The sequence below is a fragment of the Erythrolamprus reginae genome, chromosome 3 (genome assembly GCF_031021105.1).
Source record: "Erythrolamprus reginae isolate rEryReg1 chromosome 3, rEryReg1.hap1, whole genome shotgun sequence".
In the NCBI taxonomy this organism is placed as follows: Eukaryota; Metazoa; Chordata; class Lepidosauria; order Squamata; family Dipsadidae; genus Erythrolamprus; species Erythrolamprus reginae.
The window spans coordinates 183,261,032-183,281,161 of record NC_091952.1 but is presented as its reverse complement, the minus strand read 5'-3'; the positions used below and the strand labels follow the sequence as shown (position 1 = coordinate 183,281,161).

Sequence of the window (20,130 nt, the reverse complement as noted above, 5' to 3'; positions counted from 1 at the left end):
TGTAGTTACTCAGGTTCACATTCTCCCCTTTTTGAAGAAAGGAGAACATTTATTCTTTTAAACCCTATGTCAATCCTCCCTGATTTATCAAAGATCCCAGAAAGATTCTGAGATGACACCTGAAAACTCCTTCAAGACTCTCAGAGGTAACTGACCTGAGCCAAAAGACTTGTCCAAGGTAGTCAGATGCTCCCTTACCATCTTTTCACTTCATTGTTCTGCTTAGGTTCATTTCAATACAGTATTGTTTTTGGGAAGCACACTGATCCTAAGCTCTTTTTATCCTACCCCTTTTTTTCTAGGACTCAGCCTACTGAAAACAATTAAGATGAAAAGCTTATTTTGATAGATGAGAGCTCCCACAAAAAAAATTGCATTCACATTCTTATCAATTAGCTGGACCCACCGTTTTTCTGCCTCATATCTGCTTGGTCACAACTACTTTTTTCAGCTGCGGGTACCATACTTCTTGGGGTATAAGACACACGATTTTACCCAGTGAAAGGCTACCAAAATGTTTACTACCACACTGTGCCATGCATTTTCTTTCAACATCTTTCAGTGCAAATTGGGTGCTCTGGGATGGAGCTCCATTTTCACTACCCTACTGCATTCACCCCCCCCCCCCAGTCCGGGCAGTAGCCCACTCCTGGTTTTACCCCCAACAAGAGGGTGAAAACTTGGGTGTGTCTTATACACTGAGTATAGTCCCCATCTACCCAGCCAACTCCACCCTTTGGCCTCTGACTCCCAGTAATTTACTTCCTTGCAGCAAACAGAACAGAGCCTGTTAAGCCAAGCAACTCGTTATCAGCTTCCCGACTCTCAGCTGACTGAGGCTGTACTAAAATTAAAGTGAAATTAAAGTGCAGCTTTAGCTGCAAGAAAGCAAACTGGGAGCAAGAGGCAGAAGCAGGATTTTATTTTGTTGTGCTAATCAGTTGCTGAATCTGGAGCAACGAGGTAAGTCAATAACTATAGATGTCTATAGAATGTCAAATTATTAGATTTATTTTTAAAGACTGCTTTATTATCGTTTCAGACAACTTAACAAAATGAAGAAAATTTTTAAAATAAATGCTTGACCTGAAGAGGCCCAGTGCTATTGTATCTTATTTTAAGTAATAGAGAATAATGTATACTTCCAGAAAGCCACATAAGTTTTAAAGATCTGTACAAGTATAATCTCAAATGTAGCAGTTTCCTGTTTAATATTAAGATAAGGTGGCTGAGTTAAATCCTGACTTAGTCGTGTTTGGAGTAGATCTATTTAAATAATTGGGAGGAGTTCATGTGATTACATTTAAGAAAACTTTCTTAAATACTGCCATAATTTCTCGAATTCTTTATAATTTCTGTGTGTCAGGCACACATGCACGGAAGTACACAGCAAACTGTATATTATCTGTGCTGTTTGCTGTTTGGCAAATTGCTGGGAAGGAGAGGCCTTTTATCCTTGTTTTCCTTCCCCAAAACTAATACTCTGGTGCGTCTTATACAGCAAAAAAAAATACATTAACTCACAAGTTGCACTATTTGTGGGGAAAAAGACAAATCAATAGTCATCTAAGTTCTCACAACATTGGGACTCACTCTGTAAGGCAAATATCAATTTAATCATACCACAATTAAGAACCAAATGTATTGTGTACATTTCAGCAAAAGTTGTGGCATCACACTGCAGAATGATTGATGAAATGACCTGTTCATCAAATTTATTATTTTCCATGTTTACATTTTTGCTGTTATGCGAGCAGTCCCCAACCTTTCTGGCTTGGCAGCTGGGTGGGAAGCGGGGGGTAGTTCCCTGTGAGTGGCAAGCAGGAGCATTGAAACGCACACGGTTTCATTTGTGTGAGCAGCAGGAACATGCGCCCGATGCTGTGTAAAGGAAGTTTCATAGGCAAATGCAAGTAGCCACCCCTCACACCCACACTCACCCACTCACGCACAGCCCTGTTATGAACAGGCCGCAGCCTGGTAGTGGGCCACAGCCTGGAAGAAGCTGTGCTATGCCAATGTAGAGATGTATTTACAGTATTTAATTTATTGAAAGTACCAGTAAATGTTACTCATAACTTACTTAAGATCCCAAACAAACATCATCCTGCTATTGTTTTCATTCCCAGATCTTACAAAAACCCATTCACTCTTGTTTTCCCTTCTGTGCTTATCTAATTCCAATGAAAAAGGAGTAAGAGCCTAATTCAGTCATTGCACTGCCTCAAGACTCAACAATTTACTGAAGTAACAAAAATCTCTTCCTTCTCACACCACACAAAAGGAAAACAAAAGCAAGCACTTAAACATGTCACTCATTTTGCCAGATCACATGAATTATTATTATTATTACTATTATTATTATTATTATTATTATTATTATTCAAATTTGTATGCCGCCCCTCTCTGCAGACTCAGGGTGGCTAACAACAGTAATAAAACAATATAAACAAATCTAATATTTAAGTTAATTTTAAAAGGAACCCCAATTTAAGAGACCAATCATACATACAGACATACCATGCATAATTTTTTTATAAGGGAAGGGGATATCTCAATTCCCCCATGCCTGACGACAGAGGTGGGTGTTAAGGAGCTTACGAAAGGCAAGGAGGGTGGGGGCAATTCTGATATCTGGGGGGAGTTGGTTCCAGAGGGCTGGGGCCGCCACAGAGAAGGCTCTTCCCCTGGGTCCCGCCGAACGGCATTGTTTAGTCGACGGGACCCGGAGAAGGCCAACTCTGTGGGACCTAACTGGTTGCTGGGATTCGTGCGGCAGAAGGCGGTCCCAGAGGTAATCAATACATTTCCAAGCATTTCCTATCAAGGCGAACTGGAAAAGCCATTGAGACTACCTTTCCTATTGAAAGAACTCCTAGCTTAGTATTGGTGGCATTGCGAGGCAAATATTTCCACAAATGGGGCATTGCACTGTCCATAAATCCTAGCAATGCAAAGAAAAGAGTAGTTTCAATGCAGTTTCAAACATGCTATACCTGAAATAGAAATAAATGGGCTTAATTCTATATGCAGCCAATGACATGGAACCACAGAAGTCTGGAGATGATTTCAGACTGGAACAGAGCTGTTATATAGAACAGCCATAAGTTACAAAGTTCCCCCAAAAATGAAAAAAGTTTGAATTGCGCCATACATTTTTAAATTTGCCATTAAATTCAGGCAGGCATTAGTTCAAAATATTTGTCTTCCCCACTATTAAATTCAAGAAACCTCTTTCTCACACATGGCAAGAAAAGAGGATACGTACATTCACTCACCTTTTAAATGTTTATGTGCCTTGAATCATTCTTTACAATCAGAGTTTGATTCAAACATTTGCAGGAAGACCAAGGTCAAAAACAAAACGGTGACTTCACAGCCATGTTCCTTAGGAAGGAAATATGATCTGCCTTGGTCAGGAAAGGGAAACTGTTTGGAAGTCTAGACAGACCCCCTTTCCCTGCACCGGCTCTCCTCCTCCAAAGTGTTTTCATTAATTGCTAAGAGAGGGGAAAAGGAGGAGAAATGAAATAAGACAACACTTTCCAACGCTACATGTTCATCTGTACACAGTACCATTTGATGCTACTGCAATTCAGACATTGATTGAATAGCATGAACATGGGAAACGGGATGCAGGCCAGAAGAATTACGGAATTATTTCAGGATAATGGAATATAATATATACAAATGCTTATGAAATCCATTCTCAAGAACCAAACTGGAGGCATCCCAAAAAAATAAACTTTTTTAAAAAAATTAAGGAAGCAAAACAGGAAATGGCGAGTCTACAGCAGAGCTCACATAATAGAAATCTGTTTGTACTTGCAATAAATAAAACAAAGTTGCAATTGAGTTTATGGAATTGTGTTGGCCACGAAAAACAAAAAAGATAGCCAATCTGAAAGTAGTGGGTTCTGTTAATGCAGAGGGGATAACTGACAAAGAGAATCATACTTGAAATTTATTTAAGTAACCATGGGAAACTAGGGTCCCATAGGAATGGCTGTTGTCTGACAGGTCATGTCCACCACTTCACCTTTCCCATAAGAGTTTTAGAAAACTTTTAAAAAACCTCATACTTAAACAGATGGGAGGAATTTTGTTGCATCTAGCTGCACTATGAAAAGTCCAGGGTGGGTGGGAATTATAGGGAAACCAGGGTTAACTGCTGCCCCTCCCTGCAATTGCCAGATAAGCATTATCCTTAGCAGTATTTGGGTTTTAATGCAAATACTTTGAGACATGATATTTTAAAAAAATTCCCTACCAGTTCCGTGGGTGTGGCTTGGTGGGCGTGGCAGGGGAAGGATACTGCAAAATCTCCATTCCCTCCCCACTCCCGGGGGAAGGATATTGGAGCATCTCCATTCCCATCCCACTCAGGGGCCAGCCAGAGATAAATATTGGGACTTGCAGATCAAAGTTGAATGTTTGGAAAAACAAATCTTTTGCTATACCATTTTTGTTTGAAGCCCTTGGAGCAATATCTAAAGGGCTTCCTCAATATGTAGAAATATGTAATTTATCAGACCTGAACAGCCCAATTCTACAAAAGTCCACCCTTCTCAAGCTGCCTATATTCTTAGACACTATCTTAATAGTTCTTAGGTCCTTAGTTAGGACTTGAATCATTAACTTTTAACCAGTCTTAGACTTGAATTTAACTATAGTTTGCCCACACATAATGATGTGTTGTTCCTACTCAGGGGTTTTGGATTCTGCTACTGCCATTTCGCTCAGCGATGTGCTGCATACATGTTGCACACCCTGCATATGCACACACACATATGCGCAGTGATAAAACAATACTTTTGCGCATGTGCAGAAGCAAAAAAACAAGATGGCGGTGCTTATGGCGACACCTAGAGAACAGACTTGGGTGTGTGGCAGACCTGGGTCATTGACAGTTCCAGCGAGCCAGGTTGCCATGTTACTAACAGTTCTATAGAACCGATCCAAACCATTAGGAACCCACCTTTGTTACTACTGAAGAGCATACAGAACCTTATATAAAAGAAATGATTTTATACCATGGTAGTATATTAAGAGATATGTTACTAACAATTTTTATCTTTCTGTATTGATTTAATTATAATCAGTTATTCTTTTTTGTAGTAGTAAGACTTCTATACTTAGTGGAGCAGTGATAGCTCCTCTACATGTTAAATGTTGTTTGTCTTGTTTTGTCTTATATTTTAAAAAATTAATAAAAAATATCTAAATTAAGGAACCCACCTTTGTTACTACTGAAAAGCATGCAGAACCTTACACTAAGGAAAATCTTTTGTCTGACGTATTGGATGGTCAAATGCTCTTTTACTTGGTGCCTCCATGTTTGTGTATTGAACTCAGAATGTAGTCCATAAAGATTTGTTGGAAATTATTTTTATTTATTTATTAAATTTGTTTGCCTCCCATCTCAGTACGAGGTATGCTAGGAAGGTCCTACGGTGTGCTTTCGATATACCTATCCCTATTCTCTGGAAAATTTGCTCATATCTGTAACAGTAGCACCTCATGATCAACTTCATGACAATGAAAAAATAAGCAGTACTGCCTTAATTTGTTTAATGAAAAGCTTCATCTTTCTCCTCAAAGAATCAGTGTATGGAATAGCAGTAAATTGAGAATTAACATATAAAAATGTGAAAGAAAACAGAACTGGTAGTTTCTTCATCCCAGCTGAAGGTTCAGGTTTTATATGTGAATCCCAGCAATGATTTGGTCCTTTTTGTGATTATGAACCAATTCTCCTTTTTAAAAGTTCTGCCTCTTTATCAACTGTACGGTATGGTAAAAAGATATAGTATCACATGATAAAAATTACTGACTCCTTGAAATTGGCCAGTGCTAATGCATAAGGATTTCATTTACATCTTTTTTTAAAATATAAGAACTTACAAAAATAGCTTGGGATGAAAATAATTTAAGTTGTTTATGAAATGAATGTGAGAGACAACACAACTAAAATTTTATTCTAACTCAAAAGCAAAAGCAAAAAAACAAAGAACAGAATAAGCAAAACCTAGAAAGAATTTCCCCTATAGGTATCAGAAGCAGGAAAATATCCATTCCCATAAACATTTTCCTACACAAAAAAATCTAGAAATGGTGCAAGAGAAATGACAACTATTTCATTGTATATTTTATGCCTATCAGACAGATGATTACAATTTTGAACCTCTTTGGCATTTAAAGGGTGTTTTTTTTATATTATTTTTGCTTTATACAAAGCAATTTCCTAGGGCTGTAATTGTGAAAGAAGAAAGATTTCTCAACTTTCATTGCTCCCTTTGGGTTATCTTCGTTGGGAAAAAGATATACGGGGACATATATTTTCTGTAGTGAAGCTAAAAATCAATACAGAATTGTTCAACAGGGATATAGTAAGAGAGGAAAGGACAAAAAAAAGCCATATCTCCTTTTCCCTTATATCTAGAAAGATAGCATAAAGTCATGATGAGCTTGATGAAAAAAAGGAAAAGAGCAGAAGATATACTTTTGGAAAACAGCAAGATATTTGAACAGGAGACCACAAGGTATATACAGAGTGAAAAATCAAGAAAACATAGAAGAAGGCAATGACTAAGCACTTCCACATGGTTTCCAAGAAAACTCTGGGGGGATATCCATGAAGGCACAACTTATCAAGCTCACTCCAAAATTCACAAACAAAGGATTAAGTCAGGTGTGTCAAACGTGCAGCCGGTGGACTGGCTGTGTCATACCCCCACCCCCATTTTAGCCAGTGGTGAAAGTTGTGATACATCATGTGACAACAATGTGACAACATGTGTTTGACATCCCTGGTCTAAGATCATAGAATATTTTTTTACTTAAATGCAGAGTAAATACAGTGGTACCTCTACTTACGAACTTAATTTGTTCTGTGATCAGGTTCTTAAGTAGAAAATTTTGTAAGAAGAAGCAATTTTTCCCATAGGAATCAATGTAAAAGCAAATAATGTGTGCGATTGGGATAACCACAGGAGGGTGGAGCCCCTGTTTCATCCCAGGAGATTCCTAGAGAGGCCCCATGGAGGCGTCTCCCTGCCTTTTCCGGCCCTGTTTCCTCCCAGGAGATTTCTAGAGAAGCCCCACAGAGGCTTCTCCCTGCCTTTTCTGGCCCTGTTTCCTCCCAGGAGATTCCAAGAGAGGCCCCACAGAAGCTTCTCCCTGCCTTTTCTGGTTACAGTTTCGAAGGCTCAGGTTTGGAAAATGGTTCTTGAGAAGAGGCAAAAAAAATCTTGAACGCAAAAGTATATGTATAGAAAAGTAAAGTATAGAAAAGTATATAAGTAGAGGCATTCTTAGGTAGAGGTACCACTGTAATAGAATCCATGTTTAAGCCACTTCTTGCCTAAATTCAAAGCATGAACTCAAAACTACATTTCAAGAAGGAAACTCATACTGTTGCTGATTACAAATCTTAAGCTCCATGTGTAGGTTTTAAGATGTTGCACTGCCTGATGAGCACCTCTGACAATGTAGCTGTTCTTTCTGTAGCAAGCCACAAAAAATATTTGGTAGACCAATGGTCACCAACTGATGGTCCGTGGACCACTGGTGGTCTGCGAGAAAATTTTGGTGGTCCGCAGAAAAATTATTTGAATTTTTTAATATTGCACTGAATCAGAGAATGAATACCCCTGATTCAGCTGGGGCGGATACGTGCAATGAAAGTTTGTCAGGGTCTTTCTGTGTGGATCAGAACGGGACAGAAATTCCAACTATGCTCGTAGTCCTCAGTGAGGTGCTTCTGCTGAGCCTCCTTCTTGGTTAGATCCAATTTGAACTGAGCCACCCATTTTGTTAACATTCGTGGTGACTGCTTAGCTCCAACAAATGCTTCCTATTGGGGTACAAATAAGCCCGGGCAGGCAGGTGAGGAGTGGCTGGCAAGAGAGGGGCAAGTAGAGGCGGGCGAGGTGCCCCTCGATGTGAGTGACATCAAGCTGGTCATGCCCACCCAGTCACGTGACCACCTAGCCACGCCCACCAAGCCAGTTATTAAGCAGATTATATTAGTGATCCGCGGGATATAAAATTGTGAATTTAGTGGACCCTGAGTTCCAAAAAGTTGGGACCTCTGTGTTCCATGATGCAATACACACAGAGGTGGTATTCAGCCTGTTCTATCCAGTTCAGGTGAATAAGTAGGGTTGACTGTAATGACATCCCATTTATCCACATTTTCGAGGCTGTGTAGGCAGTGCATGTGCTCAGATTTGTGAACCAGTAGGGAAGGTAAGTGAATACCACCTCCAATTACACAAGGACATTCTCCAACTATTAAAAATGTATTAGCTACATATAGTTAATTATCCCAAAAAACATTTAAACACTTACAATTTAAAATCACATTAATCATTGTTTACTCATGGTCAAGAACTAAACAGGGTAATAAATATCCCTAGAGCTTTTGAAATGCTAAAATAGAGTGAAACATGGAAGAATTACAGACACAGCCTCAGTAAAGAGCACTCAGTCATATAAGTGTCCTTATTTTCACTCATATCTTCTTTTAATACTGCGGAAATTTAAGATGATCGAATTCTGGAACATTTTTTTTAGTCCTGAATTCTATTACAGAACATATATAGCTTGTGTAAGTATAACTAGGTTTGCCTGAGGTCAAGTAAATGACTCAGTCATAGAGCAGAACACTCCTGAATACACTGAGAATTGTTCTGAAGATAAGAATTCCAAAACATATTTATAAAGAGAAGTCTGTAAGTGGAAACGTCTAAATGTTTCATTTGGCTTTTAACATTACTCTAAAAACAACTCATATAGTAACAAATGGTGGATTTTAAGGGGGTCCTTTTGAGAAAAAAAGGATCTTATGGAATCAATATAGCAGTTAGGCAATTATTGCATTCTACTGGTATGAATTTAACACTGTTTTGCACTTCCATTATTTCATGGAAGGAAAGAAGAATCTTAATCTTCCTTTACTTCTTTCTCCAAAAAACTACAACATAAATTCAACTATGGAGTTGTGCTATTCCCGCCACCCAATACAACTGGGGTTTAAAATCAAGCCAAAATAATGAGTACTGTATTTTGAAAACTGAGATACAGTCCTGCTTATTAATCCGAGCAGCGTCAAGTTTAATTCCTGTTTTGTTTTTGATAGTCAGTCATAATCACAGCACATTGTTTTAAATATGTATGATTGGTATGCTGTCTTGTCTTAGTTATTTAGTATATGTTAGTATTTGTAGGGGGCTGCTAAATACCACTGGCATCTTATGGTATGGATTTACTGTGGTGTTTTTAATTTATTCACACCTTGGTAGAAGACATACAACAGCTATTATTATGCTTTATTACATAGAATTGCTACTTAAGTAAATTTCAGTTAATTAACTATGGAATTTAAGGACAAAGAGGAAACAGAATTTTATAAGATTTGGGAGAATTGGTACAGATGGTTGGAACATAAAAACAAATATAAATAATCAGCAATGAATATAAAATAAAAGATAACAGGTAGATTGACATGAATAAGATATGAATGGTGAGGAAAAGAACAATGGGTTAAAATTAAGAAATAGGTAAATATGGATAAGTTAAGGAAATAGCAAAATAGCAGTATAAAAGATATAGGGATACATAATGCTGCAAAAAGATATCAATATTAGTAATATATGTTATTTTGTTAGGTTAGGTTTAATATGTTGTTGTTATGTGGAGTTTTATGTGTGTCTGATTTGTGTGTGTGTGTGTGTATTGTATATATTGTTTTTAAAATTACTCAATAAAAATTACTTTAAAAAAAGAATTGCTACTTGAACTTCTTGCAGAAGTGAAATACATTATAAAAATAGTAGATAAAGGCAGTCCTTGACTTACAACAATTCATTTACTAATTGTTCAAAGTTACAGTGGCACTTGAAAAAGTGAGTTATGACCATTTTTCAACTTACGTTGCAGCATCTCCGTGGTTCACGTGGTTTACGTTCGGATGCTAGACAACTGATTCACGTTTATGACAGTTGCAGTGCCCCAGGGTTATGGGATCCCTTTTTGTGAACTTTAGACAAGTAAAGTCAATGGGCAAGCCAGATTCACTCAACAACTATATTACTCATTTAAGAACTGCAGGGGTTCACTTAATAAATTTGGAGAGAAAAGTTGCAAAATGGACCAAACGCACTTAACAAATTTCTCACTTAACAACATAAATTTTGAGCTCAATTGTGGTCATACGTTGGGAACTACCTGTAGTTGTCCTTCCCAAATCTTTCTGATTGAAGTAGCGATCCCACTGTATGAATAATAGTCAAAATGCATACCCTAATCTCAATAATAATAATAATAATAATAATAATAATAATAATAATAATAATTTATTGGATTTGTATGCTGCCCCTCTCCGCAGACTCGGGGCGGTTAACAACAATAATAAACACAACATGTACAATCCAATAATAAAAAACAACTAAAACCCCCTATTATAAAACCAAACATACCCACAAACATACCATGCATGACTTGTAATGGCCTAGGGGGAAGAGCTATCTCAACTCCCCCATGCCTGGTGGTATAAATGAGTCTTGAGTAGTTTACGAAAGACAGGGAGGGAGGGGGCAGTTCTAATCTCTGGGGGGAGTTGGTTCCAGAGGGCCAGGGCCGCCACAGAGAAGGCTCTTCCCCTGGGGCCCGCCAAATGACATTGGTTAGTCGACGGGACCCGGAGAAGGCCAACTCTGTGGGACCTTATCGGTCGCTGGGATTCGTGCGGTAGCAGGCGGTTCCGGAGGTAATCTGGTCCAATGCCATGTAGGGCTTTAAAGGTCATGACCAACACTTTGAATTGTGACCGGAAACTGATTGGCAGCCAATGCAAGCCACAGAGTGTTGAAGAAACGTGGGCGAATCTTGGAAGCCCCACGATGGCTCTCGCGGCTGCGTTGTGCATGATCTGAAGTTTCCGAACACTTTTCAGAGGTAGCCCCATGTAGAGAGCGTTGCAGTAATCGAATCTCGAGGTGATGAGGGCATGAGTGACTGTGAGCAATGACTCCCTGTCCAAATAGGACCGCAACTGGTGCACCAGGCGAACCTGGGCAAACGCCCTCCTCGCCACAGCCGAAAGATGATGTTCCAATGTCAGCTGTGGATCGAGGAGGACACCCAAGTTGCAAACCCTCTCTGAGGGGGTCAGTAGTTTCCCCCCCAGGGTAATGGACGGACAGATGGAATTGTCCTTGGGAGGCAAGACCCACAGCCACTGGGGTGGATTTAAAAGAAAGTGGATTTAAACTTTTTTTCAATTACCAAGGGCCACAGTGGACAAATCCAGTTGGATTGGATTTTCTGCTTTGCTTTTGATGTTGTGTCATACATTTTGGATTGACTAAATACTTCAACTTTTCAGGAAATAATTCCTTGACACTTTGGCAATTTGCAACTTAAAATATTCATTTGCACTTTATCTTAGTGCATATTTAGAAATACTATTAAGAGGATAACGGGAACAATAAACATATCCAAAAGAATGGAGCTACGAACTGTATACCTTTCAGTAACAGAATCTTACAATGGTGATGATAACCTCAAAAATAAAGGTATGAAACTGCCTGCAATCACAAGGCAGTGGATTTAGCCAAACCACCAAATTAATGTGAAACTAAAACCACAATTTAACAGAGCACTTGAAGGAGGGAGCATCCAGTAAAGCTGAGTGTATGTCATGAGCACCAAGGTATATTATTTGAATTGTTAGTAAATTGATGTCAGTGGTATAATTTGCAACAAAATTTTGAACAGGTTTTTAGATTTGCATTAATACAGTGAGACAGTAAGTACATATTACAGGGCTGTCAAACTCTCGGCCCGTGATGTGAGTTTGAAACTCATGAAACATAGGGATATCCCAAAGATGCTTTTTCAAGAGGCAACTGGACTTTCTGGTTTTTCTTTGAAGTTGTTTTGCTTCTCATTCTAGAAGCTTCCTCAGCTATTAAACTAGGATCTTCATATGCCCATGTTTCTCCAACACTCCGCAGTCTGCATTGGTTGCCGATCAGTTTCCGGTCACAATTCAAAGTGTTGGATATGACCTATAAAGCCCTTCATGGCACCGGGCCAGAATATCTCAGGGACCGCCTTCTGCCGCACGAATCCCAACGACCAGTTAGGTCCCACAGAGTTGGCCTTCTCCGGGTCCCGTCAACCAAACAATGTCGCTCGGCGGGACCCAGAGGAAGAGCCTTCTCTGTGGCGGCCCCGACCCTCTGGAACCAACTCCCCCCAGAGATTAGAATTGCCCCACCCTCCTTGCCTTTTGTAAGCTGCTTAAAACCCACCTCTGCCACCAGGCATGGGGGAACTAAGGTATACTTTACCCCTAGGCCTTCACAATTTTATGTATGGTATGTTTGTATGTATGATTGGTCTTTATATAATGGGTTTGTAACTGCTTTTTTAGTATTGGATTTTGTTGTACTGTTTTACTACTGTTGTTAGAGAGGGGCGGCATACAAATCCAATAAATAATAATAATAATAATAATAATAATAATAATAATAATAATAATAATAATAATAATATTCACTGACAGTGAATCAATATTCCAAAACAGTGTAGGATGATGATGGGACGTGGTCGCTCAGTGGCTAAGACACTGAGCTTGTTGGTCAGAAGGGTCGGCTGTTCGAATCCTTAGTGCCACGTAACAGAGTGAGCTCCCGTTTCTTATCCCAGCTTCTGCTAACCTCTAGCAATTCAAAATCAGGTAAAAATGCAAGTAGAAAAATAGGGACCATTTTTGGTGGGAAGGTAGCAGTGGTCCATGCGCCTTCGGCATTTAGTCACACTGGGCATATGATCATGGAGACATCTTTGGATAGTGCTGGCTTTTCGGCTTTGAAACCTTTATCTTTTAGGATGAAGAAGCCATGGACATATCAATTTAAGAGTAATGAGGAATCTGCAGGCTTTCAGGTGCAACTAAAATGCAACTCCAATACTCCCCTCCCCCTTCCAGCTGTGGCGAGGGGGGCTTTCGACCAGGTTCACCTGGTGCACCAGTTGCGACCCTATTTGGACCGGGAGTCACTGCTCACAGTCACTCATGCCCTCATCACCTCGAGGCTCGACTACTGTAACGCTCTCTACATGGGGCTATCTTTGAAAAGTGTTCGGAAACTTCAGATCGTGCAGAATGCAGCTGCGAGAGCAATCATGGGCTTCCCTAAATATGCCCATGTCACATCAACACTGCGCAGTCTGCATTGGTTGCCAATCAGTTTCCGGTCACAATTCAAAGTGTTGGTTATGACCTATAAAGCCCTTCATGGCACCGGACCAGATTATCTCAGGGACCGTCTTCTGCCGCACGAATCCCAGCGACCAGTTAGGTCCCACAGAGTGAGTCTTCTCCGGGTCCCGTCAACTAAACAATGCCGCTTGGCGGGACCCAGGGGAAGAGCCTTCTCTGTGGTGGCCCCAGCCCTCTGGAACCAACTCCCCCCAGAGATTAGAATTGCCCCCACCCTCCTTGCCTTTCGCAAACCCACCTCTGCTGCCAGGCATGGGGGAATTAAGATTCCTTCTCCCCCTAGGCCTTTACAATTGTATATATGATATGTTTTTATGTATGTTTGGTTTTTTATATTAAGGGGTTTTTAATTCGCTTTTAGTATTGGATTATTATTGTATACTGTTTATGATTGCTGTTAGCCGCCCCGAGTTTTCGGAGAGGGGCGGTATATAAAACCAATAAAACTAAACTAAACTTTCTTCTTTTAAAAAAGAGTAATTTTAAAAAAACCCTTTTTCTATGCTTAGCACTACCAGCTTTCTCGATTCCAAACATCATGTTTGTGCTTTGCAGCATGTTCAGTAACTGAACAAATCAAAAGCCTTTTCAAGAAGAACTGCGATGAGATAATTTAAGAGAGATTTTTTTTAAAAAAAAAAGGAATATAAATTCCAAAGCCTCACCACATCAAAACCCAATAAGTGATCACATATACACTTGGCAACAGGCTTACATCACTGTTTGTATGGTTTATGTACTCGAGGGAAAGGTCTATGAAGAGTGATAGCTTGTTGACCTCATGTTAATTATCTCATACTGCCGAATGAGATCACAGGAATGCGGTCAGCACCTGTGTAACTGTATTCACTTACATGATCCTGTAGAGTTGCCAGCTCACCCTAACAACCTCACTCCCGGCACACTATGGTGTATGCAGGGGAAGGAACCGAACTTGGAAGTCATAAACAAAGCTGAAAGCCCTTAAAAATGGGTTGAACCTTTCCATTCTAATTGTCATCATGACAAGCCTTTCCCTGAGGGTTTCTGATGTCAATGGAGTGGCTCATATAGGAGCCTAGCTAAAGCATCCAGTTTCAAGATCACATTCTGGATTATCTGTCAAAACTGAATAACAATTAGGTCATTGTGACTTCATGTTACGATGCTAATTCTTTTCAGACAGCTCTGATCTCAGGGTAAGAAAAGAAAAATTATAATAATTGTTCCTAAACCCTCTAATGGCAGATTTAACACTTTGATCTGTATCGGGAACCTTAATTTGATCAAATAGTTGGAGAGCACTGCAGCCCAATTTGTTTTCTGCTGTTTGACTTAAACAAACTTCTTTTGGAACCAATATTAGAAAACAATGTTCCCTCAATTTTCGCGGGGGATGTGTTCCGAGACCGCCCACGAAAGTTGAATTTCCGCGAAGTAGAGATGCGGAAGTATGTACACTATTTTTGGCTATGAACAGTATCACAAGCCTTCCCTTAACACATTAAACCCCTAAATTACAATTTTCCATTCCCTTAGCAACCATTTAGATTATTACTCACCATGTTTATTTATTAAAGTTTATTTAAAAAATATTTATTAAAGGCGGACGAAAGTTTGGTGATGACATATGATGTCAGCGGGCAGGAAAAACCGTGATATAGGGGGAGAAACCGCAAAGTATTTTTTAATTAATATTTTTGAAAAACCGTGGTATAGACTTTTCGCGAAGTTCAAACCCATGAAAATCGAGGGAACACTGTATTAGCATTGAAGATTTAAAAGCACAGTATTTTTAATGCTTAAAATAGTGATATTTCTACTCTCCATAGTCGAAAGTCATTTCCTTGTCTCAACCAATTGTCTACCTGCTTATTCCAGTGCTACCAACTTAGGAGTAACCAGACAATATACTTGGAAAACACATATTTATTTATTTATTTATTCGATTTTTATGCCGCCCTTCTCGTTAGACTCAGGTCGGCTTACAACATGTTAGCAATAGCACTTTTTAACAGAGCCAGCATATTGCCCCCACAATCCGGGTCCTCATTTTATCCACCTCGGAAGGATGGAAGGCTGAGTTAACCTTGAGCCAGTGATGAGATTTGAACCGCTAACCTGCAGAGCTAGTAGTCAACTTTAGTGGCCTGCAGTACTGCACTCTATCCACTGCGCCACCTCGGCTCATATGGACAAATACTACCTTGTATGATCTTTGCTTCTGGAGAATTGGAGTATGCATGCCTGAATAAAATTGGCTTCTAGCCAATTGACCTGATGATACAAACTACTGAGCTGGCAACACACATAAGAATGAATCCAATGGTGCCTTTGGAGAAGAGGCCCCAGCAGAACTTTGGGCACTAAAATGGAGAAGAATAGTGTGAAATTTCTCTTCTCCTTCTATCTCTTTCTCTTTCTCTGACATTTGCCATGTGGTTCCAACTGGTCTCCCAAGAGACTGAGCTCCCCAAAATAGCTTCACACCCTGCGGTGATACAAAAAGCTCCACTGGATCAAAGAGTCTTCAGTGTGAAAACGACATCTACCAGATCTTGTAAACTACTGTTAGTGTAAGTAAATACATAAATATTGGCTATAACTCACAGAGAAGGAGAAGTGCTGCTCTATTACAAAGCTCTGGAAGGAACTTTAGCTGAAAGATTCTCTCGTTCATTCTTTCCGTTTTGGCCTCTGACCCTTTTGCATGAATCGGATTATCCCTCCCGCCCCATACTCTCATCATCTCAAAACACACATACTGTGTTTTGAGCAGCTGAACAATGAGAGAGGGGGTGAGAAGACTCTACAGAAGAAACTGAGCTTTTACTGGGCTTCAGAATTCAAATCCAAGATAAACATGGAGGCAGCTAGAAAAGTCAACTTGTACCAAGAGATCAGGAGTGTCAAACTCATGGCCCATCACGTGCTACCCAGACCTACCCCCATTTTAGCAGAGGGGGAAAAAGGATCACAATACATCACATGATGACAATGTGACGCCACGAGTTTGACATCCCTGGAATAGAGGATAGTATTTGTAGCTCAGGATTTAAATGTCGGGTCTTTGGTGCTTTCTGAGCTTGGTTATTTTCTTGCAGACTTTTCATTACCCAACTAGGTAACGTCTTCAGTCTAATCCGCAGCAGCAGTCATGATGTTATTTAGTTGGGTTATGAAACGTCTGCAAAAAAAATAACCAAGCTCAGAGCACCAAAGACTTCTCAAGTTAACTTGTTCTAGCTGTCCACAAAGTCTTTTTTTTTGCCTCTTATTAATTTTGAATAAGACAAATAAGAACTGGGGAGAGGACTTTTTGTTGAGGTGTTAATTCCTGAGAGTGTTTTTCTCCAAAAAGGCTTACCCTTCCTGATCCTTGAATATATTCTGTCACTATGTAGCCTCTTTTTTAAACCAAGTTTTAATCCACCTTTCAGAATTAATAAATTAGATCTCTCATTCCAGTTAGATACTGCCATGCTGCTGATACATTGCTACCTTAGATGCATTGGTGAGAGTGGCTAATTTTATTTTGGTTATTCTACCATTTCCTCAAAACAAAAAGGGAAGTAAATTAAAGAAAATTTTGTCAAAGAGAGAGATGGGTGAGAGGGAAGGAGGGGATTAGGCAAAATTATATGTATATTTAACATGCACACAGAACAGCAGCTCTTAGGAATATAAACCAGAGGTTGGTTCCTCCCCATTAGGATCAGTTTGCTCGAATCGGTAGCAAACCGCTGGTGATGTCATGATGATCATAATTCAAAGTGTTGGTAATGACCTTTAAAGCCCTACAAGGCATTGGACCAGAATACCTCCGGAACCGCCTTCTACCGAATGAATCCCAGCGGTCGCTAAGATCCCACAGAGTTGGCCTTCTCCGGGTCCCGTTGACTAAACAATGTTGTCTGGCGGGCCCCAGGGGAAGAGCCTTCTCTGTGGTGGCCCTGGCCCTCTGGAATCAACTCCCCCCGGAGATCAAAAAGGCCCCCACCCTCCTTGTCTTTTGCAAATTACTCAAGACCCACCTATATTGCCAGGCATGGGGGAACTGAGACACACTTCCCCCAGGCTCCTATATTTTATGATTGGTATGTATGTGTTGTATGGTTTTTTTAACTATTGGGGTTTTGTATGTATGTATGTATGTATGTATGTATGTATGTATGTATGTATGTATGTATAGATATATTTCTTTTAATATTAGATTTGTTTTACTATTATGTTCTTTTACTATTGTTGTGAGCCGCCCTGAGTCTTCGGAGAGGGGCAGCATACAAATCTAATAAATAATAATGATATCACAGAACTGCATTGGTCGATGCAGTCCATGGGCACCACCATCTTTTAAAAAAAATATTGGTTTTGGGGAGGGGGTTAGAGAAACCTTTTCTCATTTTTTCTTCTTCTTCTGTGCATGTGCAGAAGCTGCATCCCCATCTTGTTTTTGACTTTGGGGAGGGGGATTTTTTTTTATTTCTTTGCACTGCGCATGAGTGGCCATGTGGCGTGGGGTGAAGCGAACGGCAGTGAGGTAACTTAGAACTCGCCCCTGAATATTTCAAACCTTAATTTAGCCATTATGGCCAATGAATTGCACTGTCCCACAAACTGCGATTAACTTCACAGTTCTAGTATGAGGCTAAAATGGAAAAAAAAGAATCTACTGTACAGTGGTACCTCGAGATACGAGTTTAATTTGTTCCGGACCTGGGCTCTTAAGTCGAACAGCTCTTATCTCGAACGACTTTTCCCCATAGGAATTAATGTAAATAATTTTAATTGGTTCCAGCCCTCAAAAAACTCACAAAGTTAGTCTAAATTATGCAGAAAGACATGTTTTTAATGAAGAAATGTACATGTACATATAAATGAATAGTGAAGTTTCTTTCACTTAACTTGTAAACTTTCTTAAACTTTTAAATTTACATATGTTCAACTTCTCTGCCACCCAATCCTGTAGGACAGAGGTCCCCAACCCTTTTTGCACCAGGGACCGGCTTTAAGCGATCAAGAGAGGAATGGGTGAATGAATGGACGGAGGGTGGGAAGGAAGGAAGGAAAGAGGGAAGGGACAGGAACAGAGGAAGGAAGCAAGGAAACTTATGAAAGGGGAGAGTAAAAGAGGAATGAGTGAAGGGAGGGAGGGAGGGAAGAAGGTGGGAAGGAGAAAGAAAAGAAGAAATAGAGGAAGGGAAGGTAAAAGAGAGAAAGAAAAAGAGCAAGAAAGAAAGCTGCAAGCACCCCCCCGAGCCCCCCAGGCCGGCTGCAACCTTTTAAAACACGTGCGCCGCTTCGCAGCTGTCTCCTGAAGCCGAACGCGGAAGTTAGCGTTTGGCTTCAGGAGACAGCTCCTTGGCGCTTGTATCTCGAATTTGGGCTTGTAAGTAGAACAAAAATATCTCTCCCCTCCCAGCTCTTATCTCGAGTTGCTCTTAAGTAGAGCAGCTCTTATGTCGGGGTTCCACTGTATTACATTGGGCTCCACTGAATGTTCAAATGAACAGAGTAACAAGATTTCAAGTTGCCCAAGACTGAAAAAAGGAGTTCTATGTGAGTCAATACTATACCAACATAGCTGATCCAATCTTAAAAGGTATCACCTGAACCATTTTATTGCATCTCAAGTGAATGAGCATTGCACAGAGCTTTGTGCACCACAGGGCGCTGTGGCTTACTGTTTCAAATTGTAAAGAGGTAAAAATGTTCACCCAGCGGAAAGAAATTTATTGTTTTCCCAATCTCCAGTGGGTCCCTTGATTCATGTCAATATTATCACAATACTATTGGAGCTGACAGGTATTGTCAAGAAAATAAGAGTATGGAAAGCCATTAGTTTGGGTATGATTTGATGCCCTTTCTTCAGCTGAATGGAAAAGAACAGCCACATGTTATCCTGCTCCCTTATGGAAAGCTGAAAACCTTTTAAAATGAATATTCTCCCCAGGTTTTCCAATCCAGGAAATGATGGGACAATTTTCCAGGTCACATTATTCCCCCCCCCCCCCAGACTGCTATATTTATTTATTGCAAACAAAGCAATGGGGAAAACAAGTAATGATTATTCCAGGAAGCAATACACTAACTTTTACACAAATAATAATTATTTCAAAATGGATTTTCCTTTTGCTCTGAATTACAGCAGTCAGAAAACAAACCTAAAATGTTTTAGCAACATAAAAGACAAAAATATCAGAGGACTGTTTTTGCCAGCAATGAATATGCAAACTCACTTTTCCTTTCCTGCAAGCAAAATACTTTTTGCATATCCTGCTTGTAAACTGGAACTCTTTTGTAGTTGTGACCCTGTTTTTCTCAAAGCTTTACTATCTGCAATAGTGATTTGGGGAAAAATAATGTGGGCATGAGTATAGATATGGATCTGTAACCTAGGAATTAACTGCATTTTATGCAGTACCGAGAACAAGACGGAAACCTTTATACAATTTATGTTCACATTTTTCAAATTATTTCCTATTTTGGAATAGTATCTTATTACTTTACCCAATGTGTCCTAGACTGCTGTCAGGAACATCTAGAAACTATAAAACTGAAAGATTGCTCTGTTTGCCTTTGAACTCCACGGGGCTATTAAAATGTGCTTGTTCTCCCTTTTCAGGGTCTTGTTAACTGCACTGTTAGCTCTCCTCCTATAGCTTTAACTGAAAGGGAGAAGCAAAGTCACAGAATTTATTTACTGCTTTTTATACCACAGATAGACCACTGCATCAGTTTGGCAAGGAAATCCATCTTTTCCCAGCCTTCAGAAATCTAGGTTATAAGAAGAGCAAACCATGCACTGTAATAAAATTGCATTCAACAGGCAGAAATTGCAAGGCAAAACCTGGATT

General features: G+C 39.8%; 1 long non-coding RNA gene across 1 annotated transcript in view; it reads right to left on the bottom strand.

The window, feature by feature from the left end:
- LOC139164813 (uncharacterized) overlaps positions 1-20,130 on the bottom strand; it is a 185,663-nt gene that overhangs the window by 64,300 nt on the left and 101,233 nt on the right. Inside the window, exon 3 of the long non-coding RNA XR_011558701.1 lies at positions 3,279-3,500. This is a non-coding gene — a long non-coding RNA (uncharacterized lncRNA). The remainder of the gene's footprint in view (positions 1-3,278; positions 3,501-20,130) is intronic.